Below are 16390 nucleotides of genomic sequence, written 5' to 3' on the forward strand. Positions count from 1 at the left end.
CTATCAGCTGTCACTGAATGCTGATTTGGAAAAGCACGAAAAAAATATCTGCAACACCTAATATAAATGTATGATAAGGGATTTAAAGGCTTGGTTTGAAAAGCTGCTGATACCACATGAAGGTAATACTTCTTTAAAATTGTTACTCGTAATCCACCAAAAGGATTATGGTCTTGAAGAGTAGTATAAATGTATCTTTCAGCTTTCTTAAACCAGCAAAAGGATGAAAAAGGACGTCAAATATTTTAAAAAAGCAATGAAATATTTAATCCACATGCACAAGCCATTAACATAATTTCGCAAGATAGCAAATAATTTCTGTCTGCTATATCTGCTTAAACTCGGATTTTTTAAAAAATATTCCCAGATTCTGGACTTCTTTAAAGGGAATATATAATCTAAATGACCCTGCACACGAACATGCACGCCTTTGATCCTGCATCATGTGCCGCAGTCAAATATCTCAGGTGTAGGGATACACGATTAAAACCCCAGTGACACTGTATACAGGGTTTATTCAGTTACCTTGCAGATTATTTTTAAATAAAAGCAAAGTGAAGTTTCATCTTATCTCTTTGGATGTGATCTCCACCTCCTGTTTATTCAAATCTTATTCTCTCTGTAGTTGGATAACTCTTGCTCCGGTCCCTATGAAAGCTCACCCTGAACTTTTAAGTCCAAATCTTTTTCATCCTTTTGTAAAATTCTGAGCCTGACCAAGGAAGTGGATTCAACTGAAAAGAAGATGAATAAAGGCACACTTTTCAATTGCAAGGATTTGTAAAAGCTGATAGAATGGATTTCTGTTTATTGCAAACCTTTAGGATATTTTTTTAATCAAAGGAGCAAAGACTAATTTAGATTGCTTATCATTTATGTTGAGTAAATGAAGTTGAATAAACCTAAATATTTAATGTTTCTGTTTTTTAACTGTCATCTTAAATCTCTGTACAATAGTGTTTAAACCATAGGCGGTGTTCACAAACTAATCTCAGGCAGACTTTTCCATCTGCAGATTTTGATCTAATCTTTCCCTTTTGCTCGCAGCCTGAGAGCTAAAACGAGCAAATTGTTGTTATTTGCTACACTTGCTCTTTCTTTTCACTCAGTGAAAACCTAACACAGTGAAAAGTACTTTTTTTGTTTTTGTTTTTTGGTTGTTTTTTTTTTTAACTCAGACAAGAAGGATAACACTTGGAAGGAAAGAGAAATCCAACCTCTTATTGGGAGGTTATTGGCAGCAACATCAAAGACTCGTCTCTGTCTGGTCTTTTTAAAATCAGCAGCAGTTCCAAGTGCAGGTAGCTCTTAAACTCCTTAATAGAATATCAGTACCTGCACATGCAGTTGATCATCATTACAACATGAAAAACACTACAATTTGTGCTAAGAATGCATAGAAATGTGATTATTTCTACCAGTTGTCTGAGGTATTTTTTCACCCTTCAGTTAATGTCAGTTTTAAAGTGCTGTGAAAATGTAGTGACACGCTTTTGTCTTGACTTTGAATCACCGTGACAGTTAGATGGAGTTTCTGAGTGGACTCAAAGTGACAAGTTTGTCCAATGATGTGGCGCTCAATGTTTTGATGTCTCAAAATGTGATGGTACCAGTTCAGCCTTTAAGCACAAACCTCAATTCCTATCGGGTTCCAGTGAAGAGTAGTGCAAACACCAAGTGATGGAGACGACACAGTCAGAGATCTAGAGAACCAGAATTTCTTAAGGTTAAACAACACTGGGCAACATGACCAAAGAGATATCATCAGCAAGAGCTGCAGGTATTACCTTGTAAAGTAGCTAGGAAAGCAAAAAAATATGGATCTAAACTCCAAGACAAAAGACAAGCTGGAATACCCGACTTGCAACAGTAGAAACCTGTGAAGGCTCCTTGCTTATTTAAGAATTATGGCAAAATTTGTACTGTGCAGGACTATACAGTTAACATTTAAACATCAAAACATGTGTTTTAACCTCTACAATTTCATTGTATTTTCTGTTACTTATTTGCTACCATTTACACAAGTGTCACTACGTCTGCAAAACAGACTGGTGGTTGCACTGGCCCACACATTTAGCTTGTGTAATCATGAAGCAGAGGCATTAAGTGGAAGAGAAAATGGAAATTCAGGTAAAGATGTTATCTTTGCTAGGACAGTTTCTCCTAGACGCACTCAAGCTTGTTTTGACAACAGTTAGGTTTTGAACATGTTCTGATACCTCTGAAATATCGCTCCCATGGGAAAAAAAATGGCTTCTTGTCTCACACTGATCCTATTCTGAGCTCTTAAAATGTTCCAGATTGTTTCTCCCACACCTTCATGAAAGAATTCTTTTTTTCCCCTTAAATGTTCTTCCTGTACTTGTGTCAGTGTGCTAAAGTTTATATCATATTTTGTTGAATATTTTTTTATTACTTGGATGTCAGACTAGTTGGGGATGATGCAGAAAGCAGAAGTGAAAGCTGCACATGTGTATATATATTTTGTTATATATATATTTTGTGGGTTAAAGGATGCGGTGCCTATTAAGACACCAGCATAGTCATGTATTTATATTTATGTATTTATTCTTTTTTTTTTTTTTTTGATAGAAACTTTGTTACATCGTAGGAAACACTTCACAATACAGCAATTGACTTGTAATAAACTCCATATTTTACAGTATATCAAACATTTTTGGTCATTTTTTTCATGGTTTTACTGGCTTCAGCTAGACAAAAGTGGTTAAATCCCAAGCTCTTCTTGTTCATGTTTCCTTAGGCAAGACACAAGTTACCCAGCAGTGCTCTGTTTCCATAGATTCCATATAAAAAATGGAAAAATCCTTGAAGCCCAAAAAGTAGTGCTTTAAATCTGAAAAAGGACCTGCACATGTATTGAAGTCTATTGGGGGGGGGCAGTAAAAACATGTCCTGATCAGTTTGTGATTGTTAGTTTCAAGTCTTATTGACCACAAGATGACTGTTTGTAAATTGTGGTCCCCACTGAAGACAAAAAAGAAGGATAAAGCAGTGTGTGCTTTACACCTGGCCTGTTGTGTGACTAAGAAGTCACAACGAGTATAAAAGTCAGTTTCTTAGTCAGATCCACCTCTCACTCTTCACACTGGTCTGAAAACACCAAGATGGTAACAATGAAAAACACTTAGTCCGTCATAAACTGATGGGTGATAACAAGATAGAGTGTCACGACGAGTGTGATCATGCGTCTTGAACGCATCACAATTTTTAATAATTCGTTTCTACAACAGTCCTTCATACTTTCAAACCAAATTTAACCTGAGCACATCCTTAATAAAATCCTCTTCATTTCGCTTGCTTCTCCAGTTCTTGAGTTAATTTAATCTTATATCCATTTTAGTTATTACTTCATATTTGAGCTGAGACAAAACATATCTTTAATACATCTCTATAGACAAAGAACACATTATCGTCATGAGCAGTAGCACAATATTAAGATAAGTTGCAGTTCTTGACTAAATGCTTGATTAAATTAACTACAGATCACATATATAACTGGGTGATTGGCACACATTACGCCAAAGCAAGACAGGCACTGATTCCAAAATCCCACGTGCAAGTAATGGAAATGAAAAAAAAAAAAAAATCCTTCAGTGGTTTATCTAATTAGTGCCGTTAGCTCCGAGTTGCACTGTCGAGACATATTATAGAGGGAGAGCACACGGCAAGGCAAACGGCAGTGCAAACAGCTAAGCAAACTCCACGGTCTAATACCGTATCCTTTTGCCCCGAGGTTAAACAGATCCACTAATCTTTCTCCTTGTTTGGTCTGGGCTTTGCACTCATCCAGGCAGCACCCACAGCAATTGACGGCAGCACAGTCAATGCTCCACTGTCTTTCAAGCTGAACGATTTGGCTCAACATGTAGGTGCAAAAACATCCACCTACTGATAATATGATTGATGTCTGCATTAGTCAGGATACAGTAAGATCCTTGTTACTCCGATTTCTTGATCAACCAGAGGAAAACATTCACCAGATGGGCATGCCTATCGATCTATAATGTATGCTGGAAGCATATGACTCTCTATTCTAAAGATGAAAAAGCACTGGGAGACTGATGCATTGGCGTGTAAACAAGCTGACAAGCAGCTTTTCAGACAGTTACATAATAAAGACTTTTTATCCAGACACATCGCCCCCCAACTGGGATGTTAGCTGAGAGCAGATAATGAAGAGCCAGAGTAGATGTCCACTGAGATCTATGACCGCGCTTAGACTTATAGAAGCTGCCGCTCATTCCTCTCTAACATAATGCTGATGTTGCAGGAAAGCAAGAGCCCACACTTGAAGGAGGACCCTGGCAGTTTCAGTCAGGGGACACCAAGTACTAGGAAACTGCATTATAGACCTTCCCTTCTGAGTATTTAAAAATGGAAACACTGGGAGGCTTGTTTTATTGCTTATGCTTTCGATGAGATCTCTCCAAAGCACTTCCGACAGTTCGTAGCAGTGTGAACATGTTTTTGTTAGAAAATGCCCTCTTAAGGGGAGTCTTGTGGAGATGCAGATGTCACTGGACATAAAACGGCAATTTCAGGATGGGGTATTCTGAGGTGATGCTGTGATAAGTGAAAATGTGATATGAAGGGTTTAATCTCTGTGGATATAAAATGTAGCTTGGTATCCACCTGTCCTCATTTCATTTAATGTGCATGCATTTCCTTCTATGTGCATTTCTCTATGTAGGCACATTTTATTATTTTTTGTGACCTGTAGTGAGCTATATTCATACTAATGCACAACCAGGTCTGTGGTCAACCCTAATCATGGTCAGATCTCTTCCTTGTGATGGTTGCTGTGTTAAAAGATAGAAAACTGTCTAAGTCACAGCCATAATAAGATGTGGCTGAAGTCTGACTGCTGAGAAAAAAAAGGTGCGTGAATGCTTCCTTTCTTATCTCCCTTAGCAGAGAGTACACAGGACTATCCATAAGAAAAGGAAAGGTGATAATGCCACCTCACAATTCAGAGCAGTGCACCATCTGACGGTTCACGAAAACAAACGATCAACTCGACCTGTCAAAGGATGCAGATCTTCATGTAAATTACTGATGTGTTTCCATCTCCTGGTATAACTTGCTAAGATGCTTATACAACTGAGCTTTTAATAATATCTTTACTTTACAGGTTAACTGTGAGCTTTAATCTGATTGAGTAAAAACAGCTTTTTATGAAGTTGTTACTTTTGTCAGACAGCTCTAGAAGTTTTCTATATCTGTATAAAGACTGCTATATCAAAATGATCAAAGTAAAGTTGAGATTATTTTGCGTGTCTACTCTGCATTAGTTAGGTCCTCATTTTAAGCCTTCCTTTATTGCCAGCCTTTAGGATTATCATTAATTAGTTTGACTGCAGTCACAGATACTAAAAGTCTTAATGAAGGCAAAAGTTTAATTACATCATCTCTTCACCGAGAAGACACAATATGAGTGGCAAGAATGAAAGCAAACACTCTTATTTCGCCGTTACATTTGGTAACTTCCCTTTTTTGTCTATTTTAACATGTGGCAAAGCATCTAAGATGTGCTTTTTGTAGTCCATCTTCAAAACATGGTTTGTACTACATTTCAAATCCCCATCAACATCTGCCATTATATAATTAAATCCTTAAAATCTTTCCTTGACCTCATGAAGTTTTATACTGCGGTAAAAAAAAAAAAAAAGACAAAAATGTCATCCATACATCTATCCATCCAATTCAGGGTCATGGGGGCTGGAGTCCAAGCTGACATGAGGTGAGATGCATTCAAATTCACACCTAAGGCCAACTGAGAATCATTAGTTGTACCCTGAGAGAACATGTAGCCTGAGAGAACACAGAAAAGGCCAACAGGTTGAGACCCAGACCCACCTTGCTGTTGAGGTAACAGTAATTACCTCTATACTATCGGCTGCCCAGGAAACCACAACCCATAAACACAAAGAACTTTGAAGTGACTCTACTATACTACTCTCTTAGTCTCAGTGTCATATTTTTTTATTTTATTCATCACGTTTCTTATTATTGCAATTTTTTGCTTTTCGTGATGCTTAGAAAACCGCATGTGCAGAATATTCAGTCGGCATATCCTGAGTGCCATGCCTGTCTTTTACCATGTCAGGACCCAACCTTAGCAGTGACCATGGATACCACAGTTTGCCCTGCACCACTGCAACAGTCCATCACTGTAATCTATATGGTAATACTGCAAACAGTTTAGCCTGCACCTACTGTATTAATTGAATAAAATAAAATAATAAAATAAAATAATTAAAAACAACTTCTCTATATGAAATAATGAAATAATGAGAATCACTGCAATTAAAAAAATAATAGCATGAAAAAAACCTAACAATACTACATTTAAGTTTCCAAGTTTAGTTGTGTTAAGATTGCAAAGAAAGCTACATTTGTTATTTCTTAATTGTCTGACTGATTTCTAAATTAGGTTGCTGACTGATCTATACAAAAAAAAAATCACAGTGCTTGTAGCCAAAGGTGTTTAATTTTCAAATGGTTTGATTTATTAAACCAGCAATACAACACTCAAAGATATTCAGTTCAGTACCTCATAAAACAAAGAAAAGACAAAGCTCAACTGGGATTAGAGGAATTAGGCACATTGATTAATAAAGTAATTTTGAAACACAAATTATTAAAATAATTACTTAGAAAGAAAGAAAAAAAATAGACTGGGTAACATATAATTCACATTCAGAGATGGAAAGGAAATGTTTGTTTGGGTTTTTTAGGGTTTTTTTTCCCAGGAGTTTGTGTTCTTGAGCATTTCTTAAGAACATAAACTCCTGGGAGATATATATATATATATTTATTTTTTTAGATATTTTCTTTTAGGTTTTAAAGGTTAAAGTGCAACAGATTAATGCTGTTATGTTTGGATCCCCAAGAGGTTTGTCAGTCTCAAAGATAACGGCATCTGCTGCCTGTCACATGCTATTCTACTGACAACTGCTGGCAGCGACACACAAAGAAAGCTAGTGTAAATAATGAACAATGTAAAAATAACAATGTGCTTCAGTAAGTGATACTGAATATGAACTTAAAAAAAAACAGAGTACCTTAAAAACACATTTATGTTTCGTTTCTCAAGCATTCTTTACACCTATGGTGCAACCGGTAGATATATACTTTCTATATCCAGTAACTGGTTATTTTGCTAAATACACCCTTCTGTCCCACAACCTGGAATTTATCTGAACAATAACCAAAAATGGTATTCTTAAAATAAAATAAAATAAAATAAAATAGAGACAAATGCTAATCATGAACACTTACCACTAAAAACAATTGTGATCTCTTTATTAGTAAGACAACACACGTTGCCAATACGCCAAAACTTCAGAGGAACACAAAGGAACAGGAAACAGAAAGAGCCCGAGGTGTCGTCTTGGTCTAATTGCTTTATCTTAAAATGTGCCCCCTTACAACATTAATGCTGCATGAAGAAAAATGGCAAAACTGAGGCAAGCTTCTGTAAGTAGCACTTGGTAGTTGCAGACCCATCTCACTACTTCAAGGCACTGACACCAAATGAACATCTAATGCATATCTGGCAATAAAATCCTTTCACAATTCCCAAAGGATCCGCTGCAGGTGTCACAGTTACAGGAAATGACACCCTTGCACAGTCCTGTACAGACTGTAATTGGCCAGGTACTTATGCAATGGGTGGTTTTGATGTGATTGACTGGTGTATTTCAAGAATAGACACCACCATCTGAAATCTTTTGTTGCGTAATCAGATGTAAATGTGATTAGTAGACAGCCTTGCCTTCTTGCCTTACATAAAGACTAAAATTAGATCATCCACACAATGACACAAATAAAATTACGTTTGAAGCTTCCAACCATAAAATGTAGAGTTTGCGATATTCGTGCAGCTACCCGAACATACTCGCTAACCAGACAACAACATTTTTTCCTACATCTTTGCAGGGCTTAGACAAGTGTCAGGATGTTACAGTCCACCCAGTGTAGAAGCAAGTCAGGAAGTGTGCTCTTCACCAAATGTTTAGTTCTCCTCAGTGATGACAGTCTGCTAGACAGGTTGGTCACTCTATTAAATCAGAGTTCCTCCTCCCCAGAGGCTGAAGTAGTTCTTGGGAGATTAAGGTGATAGAGTGTGGGTAAAGACAGCTGCCTGGGTCATATGCCAGGGGAGAACCTAGACTGCATTTTTATAACCTTGATGGCCCTTTTTACTGACATATACAGTAAGCCCACTGCTTGCAGCAGAAAAGAACTTAGATCATGCCAGACTACCGTGAGCCAGTCTCAGCTATGCATGTTTAGCCTTACAGAGCATTTATTCAGAATTCTCAGATTTGTTGATGAAGGATTAAAATGGCTGCTGGCCAGGAAGATTGCAATCCCCGTCCAAAGCTGCCTATTAGATATTTAAAACCCTTATCATCTGACAATTTTGTGAATAATTTCCATCATGTTATAATGCAGCAGAATTGCTAGGAGCCTTCAAATCATTTTCCTACATGATTAGAGAACACTGAAGCGCACTTAAGTTTATGCAATGTCTGATCAGACTAAAGGCTTTTCCTATTAGCATAATAAATGAATTAGAGCACCAGAGACAAGAATCGCTAGGCAGTTTTTCACCACAGGGAAATAATTTGGCCAATGTATTGTCTAACTGTTTGAGACAACAGTGGTGTGTCACCCAGCCTCAGCATGTTTCATCCTCCAGCGTTCCCGAAATCTTTCCATCCAACGAAAAGCCCTGCTGGTGCCCGGATTCTGCTGAACGTGGGGGTCCTATGATTTCTCTGCCATCTTCTGTTTTGTGATTAGTCAAAACATGATTGACACGGCGCGGACAGTAATGCGTCTCTGCGGCGACGTTCCATAAACACAAGTTGTTATCATGACGCTACATCTTTTCAGCAACACAGACTTAGTGTACTAAACACTGTGGCCTCAGGGCTCAGGATTTATCCTATTATCACCTGCTCGTGTCTTCCCCTCCCCTTGCGTCTTAAACTAAGGTTATTGCTCATCCACAGTTCAAAGGAAGGTATTTTCTTTATCTATTTTTTACATGCTTGCCCTTCATATACTAAAGACACAAGCAGCAGCTGTTATTTCCATGAAGTGTACAAGTCTTTGTTAGAGAGATTTTGAAACTGCCTGGGTTCCTGTGAAGAGTTCTGTGTAAAATTTACACACATGACATGTGCCTGTTAGTGTCCATATGGGTGAGAGGTGCTTCAGCACTCTGGGATAATGGTCTCAGAGGGCTGTGGCTGAGGGTGCGAACATATAGTGAACTCAGGCCACAGTCATTTACATCAGAAGCAGTCAGAACCATCGTCATTTTTTTTGGTTCTCCTGCTGGATGTATACATTATGGATAATGAGGATTATAGGTCTCCTGGGACTGAGTACTGTATAATTTACAAAGTGGTCTATGACACTTTTCTGCCCTTGAAACAGCACCACTGTCTTAGGACAGAGACTTGACGAAGTGCTGGGTTGTGAGCTAAAGCTTGTTTAAGTCCTAGCAGAAACTTTAGTTTGATTTTTGGATTCATAGTTACAATTAACAAGCTGTACATTACGCCATCACCAGCCTCCACTCCAAAACAATGACAAAATGAAGACAAAGAAATGCCTGCATCAGTCCCATCCCCAAATGTGTGTGCATGTGTTCAGATGAGAGGTAGTGTCCTGCCGAGAAGCAAGCAGAGTGCTTGATTGCACAGACGGGACATTCTCATTAGAATGGCTATTTTAGAAAATACGGGTGCAGCAATATGATGATTGTGCTCCTGACAGCATTAAGTCCACTGAAATCACTGCATTTTTTAGGCACGACTTATCTCCAAGATTCCTTGTGAACATTCACGGGAAAAAATGCACTGCAACACTATATTCGCCAATAATAAAGACCATATCAGAATAGTTGTTGATTTCTGTAGTTCACTTCTTCCTTTGTTAATATTTTTTAAAGTTTGCTCATTTTTTAAATTTATTTGTACTATTATTACTACTACTATTAAATTATAAACAGGGAGTGACAGTAATTTATTGAAAATAGAGGTTTAATATGATTTAAAAAGAAATGTCAGAAATGGAACTGAGGATGGATTTAGGAATTTATGTGAAGATACTGTACATGCACATCTTTCACTTTATTTAGGTTTTGTGTTCTATTATATCTTGAGTTGGGAGGCCTTCTATTGCTCATTCTGTTTCATCTTTCTTTTTGTGCAGTGGCCATGGCTATTAACCATCAAGCTGGAGCCTGATCAACCAAGCTTCTCTGGTGCTACACTAAATGGACACTCAGAATATGTCAACCGAGCACGAGAAAGCCCAACGGACTGCTTAACACTTGCTGTAAGTACGGATGCGCTCTGACTCTGCAGTGATAGAAAGTTCACTTATTAGTCAGACCAAGTCAAACCCCACGAGAGATTAACTCATCCTCAGTTCTGATTTTCAAAACGAATCATTTCCAAATTATGACCTATCTGTTCGACTATTGTAGTGAAATATCTCTCCCGCTCTCTAAACTCATGCCTGTTTTTTTAAATAACCTACATTTTTGTGCGCTGAATTTCTGAGCTAGCTTAATGCACAGACTACCCTTGAAGCATTATTAAAGTGTATATGTGACATTTTTCCTTACTTTCCAAGAGTATTACCAGAGTTACATATGAGCTCTTGAGCTAAAGAGGAGAGCTCACCCTGTCTGTGTACAGACCCTCAAAATTCAGAGAATCACAGGTAAGTTTTCAATCATGGTACCACGTACTAAACTGACACCGTTTTTGGTAGTATTTATGAATTTAAAAGCAGTCCAGTTGAGCTAAAGTTTTTTTTGTTTGTTTTTTAAGATACTAGCTCTATATTCTACCATTTATATATATATATATATATCTGTAATCTAATTAAGGTTTAAACCTGATCAGTTCACTTTTTTGGTTTTATGACATTTGACTTTACTGGTTTTGTTTAGTTTCGTGCTCTTATCAGCTTCATTTCCAGCAGCAAATGATATTTTTTTAGAAATAACTTGATAAATCACACATTAACACTGAACAGCTGACAGAAATGTTTAGCAACGGTTAATATAAAGTTCCCTCGAGAGTTTGAAAGAACACTGCTGATTTGTTCATTGTCTGCTCTGTAAACATCTGTTTACTTATAACAACATAAGGCATTACTATGTCTTTTTTGTGTTGTTCCCTTGCCTTTTCAGATAAGTGACTGTTACTTAACGCAGATTCACATGAAGAGCTTTGACACCTCTGGTCGTGTTAAGACTGCTGCTTCATCGCTTCAGCCAGTTTATTTGTTTTACAGCTGCTAAACCGCAAACTTTCAGCTTTGTTGACTTCTCGCAATGCAGTTCACACCTGCTTTTCCTGTGATCAGAGGCCGTAGCTATGGCTTCATCAGTGACACTCATTTAATGCCCTGTGTTTGAAGACCTTTTATAATTGTGTAGCGTGTTTTCCCTGTCAGTCTCCCTTAATAAAATATTTGCATATGTGACTAGACAAGAACATGTTTCCGAGGCTGTGCGTCATGTTCAGAAGTTTCAAAAGCCATCAGATCAGATGTCAGTCTGCCGTGCCAGATGAGCTCTTCAGACAAAAAGGACACCATGTATAGCTATGTGCAAGTACTTGATATCAACAAGCTCACTTCTCATTCGAGGGCCGCGTGCGGACATTATCAGCAGATGTGGCATCGGCACGCACTCACACATACTCACGCCACTGTTTGATGCCGTTCCCCTAACAACACTGTCAAGAGCTCTCCCTCTACATCATAGTGATGCTGTCCAGAAACATATCTCAAATGGAGTTGCGGCTCTTTGAACTGTGATTTTGCGTTGATGTGTGCGTGCACTTGTCTGAGTGACTGCATATCTGTGTCTCTCATTTGCATGAGAGTTTGTCTCTTTGTGCAGGAGTACTTGTAGTTAAGTGTCTGTACAGTCATCCATTTCTTTTTTTGTGTGTATATTTGTTTGCAACAGACACCCAAAGGACTGTCAGGTCAGTTAAGTGTCAAGTGAGCCAAATCCTTGGCACAGATTAACAGAGAAGGGTAGTGCCAGCCTGTGAGGGCAAGAGTAGTGGGAGCAGTCATACCAATTAGGAACCAGCAACCTCAGCAGCCAGCCCTGCACTTACCCTGCCTGGCTCAGGATAACAGAAGAGACACACTCGCACAGACACATAGGCATGCATGGGGATGTGCTCACTACATGCCCACTTATAAGTTGGTAGCTAATACATATGCAACACTGCGCCAAACACATCCATTAGGTGCAACGGGGGCTTGAGAGCGCTGCTAGAAGTGTCAAATATGCATGAGAGAGTGGAGGTCTGTGTCTCATAATCCCCGAGGCAATTAATACAATCGTTTCCAGGGCCAAGCACCTATGTGCACACATCTAACCGCTCTATGGGCTTGTTGAATTTTTTGGGTAGACTAATTTACAGATACGTTGGCCAGAGGCTAGCTTTAATTGATTGGACCCGTCTGGAAGCCGACGGCAAGCCATACATTGAGAATTCTCTACAGTGATGTATGAGGCTGTGGGGACAACACATTCACACTGTAAAGCACTGCTGGAAAACTGTGTTTAAAGATCAAAAGCATCCTCTCCACATACTTATGCTGTAGCAGTGATTGAGCTGTGATGCAGTGTTTGATTTGCTAAATTGAGTTGAAGTTAAAGAGCAGTTTAATTGTTTAATTATGACAGGCTGTGAAATCGTTTTCCGCTGAGACTTATACCATGTAAAAATCCACACAACACAAACATGACGTTTGTAGACACAACCGTCACAGAGAATTCAATTTTTCATTTATTTTTTTGTTTTCCATCGCATTGCCGGTCCTGCAGAGTGTGGCGTCATTTTCAGTGTATTGTAAAGCATTTAATATTACCTCGCTTTTTGTTGTTGCTCCTGCAGATGTTTTAGCCCCCCAGTCAAATATTGATTGAAATGCTCGGCCCAGTACGAGGCGAGGGGAGGGCTGATATTCAGAGGCGTTCAGTTGGTGGGGAAGCATTATTGATTTCACTTAAAGTGACAAGATGGAGGAGGCCCACTTTGACACATTATCCCTATTGCTGCCAACAGACAAAGTGCGGGCCAGAGGAGCAGTGCCGATTGATTTGTGTGATCATGGACGCCCTGAGACCCATGAATCAGTTGTCCAACCTATGCTGCTTAAAAAGAAGCCAACAATTTTTCATGACAACATTGTAACGTAAAGACTGGCACCCTATTTGATTTAAGAAGGCAAGCAAATACCGGAGTAATGGATGATCTTCATGCACATTCTGACAAGCCGAAAAGTCCTCACACCTCTGGCAATAATACCTAGTGTGTAAAGCTGGTTTGAGAAGGCAGGTATTGTGGGCAGCCGGTTCAGGCATCTATGGGATTTTGTTGTGCATAATTCACTGGTGAGGCATGAAGCTGATATAGCCTCTCCCAGTCTTATGATCATCCATCAGGTAAAATTGCTTTCTTCTAACATTAGGCTGTCAACGAGAAATAACAAATGTAGCCATGCAGAGCAACACATGATTACAGGGTAATAATGCCCCGAGGTCAGAGAAATGTGACCTCATTCAGAGTAGTTTGTTGAAGGAAGCAAGAGAAATACTAGTCAAATTAGATGAAAAGTCACCAGGGAATGGCTCATCTTGCTTTGAGGTAACTGCTGTCAGGAGGCCCACTAGCTTTTTTTAAAATCACTGTAACAGCTTGTTTCATATAATTTAAAAAAAAAAAAAAAACATCCATTTTTGACTATGTGCTTAAAGAAAGTAGTCGAGCAAATATGAGCTTTGACCACCGCTCCAAAACATCTCTTGCCAGTAGCAGAGGGCTATTTTGAGCCACATCTTTGCTCTGATTGATATTGTGTAAATCCATCACTATAATCTTCCAGGAAATTGCACAGGCATTTCCAGAGGTCTAATCGAGATATGGGTTCGCTGTCAGATTGAGTAGGAGTAAGAATAAAGAGGAAAATTAAGGAGAGTCGAGACAGATGGAATGAAGGCGTATATATTCAAGTTGCACATTTTTAAAAGTAAAATATAAAGAGATGCTTGGGAGGATTGTGATGGGTTTGCGGAGAAGGGGAAATTAATAGGTAAACAAGATATAGCAATTTAAAGGAGGGAAAAAGGGGGAAAAAATGTTTGACACGCTTCAGTGATCGCAGATTCTTCCATCCCAATGTGCCTCTTCCTCTGTGTCGCCTGCAGGTCTCTGGTTTCCATGTGCTGCATAACCAATTACCCATGACAATAAGATAAGGATAGCCAGCTGCAAATGATTAACATGCACTAAACAAACACCTCCTGGATTCATAAGACAAATTTTGGATTTGCATGTAAAAAAAAAACAAAAAAAAAACACATGCAAATATAAGAGCCACAATGAACTGCAGGACAAGCATAATGCACGTAATTTTTCTGTACTCACAACACAGTGTAATGACAGGAGGCTCTGCACATGCAAACACCATGGCTTTACATCACAGCAAGCACGGTCATGTGTGAGCTTAAACTGTGAGGTCTAAATGGTGTTCTTCTTTGCAGAGAAGAGCTTAAAGGGCATTTTAATGAACTAAGCGTATTGCAGTGGCATTCGATGTCACAGCAAAGTGAAGAATATGCTGTGTTCCTTACAAAGAAATTCAATGACATGGAAGTAATGGAAGCGAATCTGTGCACTGATAATATTGTTAACTTGAAACCAAAGTGAGATTTTCCTTGCGCTGGTTTCCAATCAAGAACAACTGTGGTGCAATTCACAGACTTTGCATAAAAAAATCCTTCACCCTGAAGAACTAGAGTTCAGTTCATGTCCTCTATTACCATAGAAAAACTGAAACAAGTGGCTGAGAGGCACGTTCCTACTTGATAAGTTAGATGTGACAGCAGGCTCTGCTCCGCCCCGGGTAGTTTAGTGTGCGCTTGTGAACAAATACCGCAATGATGTGCAAATGTATTCTTATAACAACTTTACACTGTTTAAAATTCCACCTTTGATTCATTTTATTTGTTACCTACAATTTTTTCTCTCATCTGCTAATCAAAACGCAGGGGGGGCTTTGGGGAATTTATGTGCATATATACATCTTTAATATTACCAGTATGAATTTCTGTGACATGGTAATATATTTTAATCATCTTAGGATTTTAGTGATTCAAATGAGCAGGTTTTCCAGCTGGGTGGGATTAGCAAATGTGCAGAGTGCTTAAACTGTGTGCAGGATTGTGCCATTGTCTGTGCAAGTGCTAGTATACTTTATTTTGTGTGTAAATACTTGTGTGAATAAGCATCTGACCCTGTGTGGTTCATTTCCCCTGCTGGTTTTAATTAGGTTGTAAATGTCAACATATAAACTGTTCTCTTCCGCCATGTGAAGCACGTGTGCAGTGCTCGCGGTTTGCTTTGCTGGACGAAGGGCTGCTGTTCATCCTTTGTCACACGTTAACTTGAGCAATTAGAGAATGTGAATGACTCGAAGCTAAGGCCAAGAATAGCTACCTGAGGCGTCTCTCACTTCCTGACCTCCATTCCTCTCAACGTGCATTACAACAGAAGCGGGGGATACGTGTCCTGGCAACCACCAATTATTAAAGCCACATGTCATTCACATGAGGGTTATTAGTTGATCAAGTCCCTGAGAATAATGAGATACAGAAAGCAGTAACTATAGCAGCAGAAAAAGAAAAATGATAAGATTCCAATAAGAGTTCCAAGAATTCAGACTATTTTTAAACAGATTTAATTGAGCTCTTGTAAATGAACCACATCTATGAATAGCTACATTATTGACAATGTGGTCTTGGCCACCTGGGAATTTGATCCCAAGCCCAGTGTGTGGCTTAATGAGCCACGGTGAAAAAAAATAGCTTCAAACGTACCTTTACACATATGAAGGAAATTACATCACAGGTAAAACACTTGCAGTTAAAATTGTTTTTTTCACACACTAAAAACTTTTACAATGTAATTAACTTTTAAAGTGACCTTTGGGAATTTCTTGCACAAAGTGTTATTTTTTTATTATTTTTATAACGCGAACTTTAGATTTGGTAGTAACTGATTCAAGAGGAATGGCTTATTGCAGCAAAGGTTAGATATCAGCTTGCAATAGACTTATGCAGCTTACTGCAACATCTGCATGCGTGTGCATTTTTACACTTTGGAGAGAAAAGGCGTGAAATGGACCAGCATGTCTACACAGTTTGCTGTGATATTGGCATGTTAAATGCTGGCAGTGGTGTCAGCCAATTGCATAGGCTGTAGAGCCTACATGGATTCAACACAGAAGTCTAAGCTAATCTTAAAAT

General features: G+C 38.7%; 1 protein-coding gene across 3 annotated transcripts in view; it reads left to right on the top strand.

The window, feature by feature from the left end:
• The window catches only part of chrm2a (cholinergic receptor, muscarinic 2a), an 82262-nt gene that overhangs the window by 19632 nt on the left and 46240 nt on the right, over positions 1-16390 (top strand). For all 3 annotated transcript variants that reach the window (XM_040035529.1, XM_040035530.1, XM_040035532.1), the window contains exon 2: positions 10255-10380. The gene's annotated coding sequence lies outside the window, so the exon portion shown is untranslated. The remainder of the gene's footprint in view (positions 1-10254; positions 10381-16390) is intronic.

This window comes from Simochromis diagramma, unplaced genomic scaffold, assembly GCF_900408965.1.
Source record: "Simochromis diagramma unplaced genomic scaffold, fSimDia1.1 OVJJ01000816.1, whole genome shotgun sequence".
Lineage (NCBI taxonomy): Eukaryota > Metazoa > Chordata > Actinopteri > Cichliformes > Cichlidae > Simochromis > Simochromis diagramma.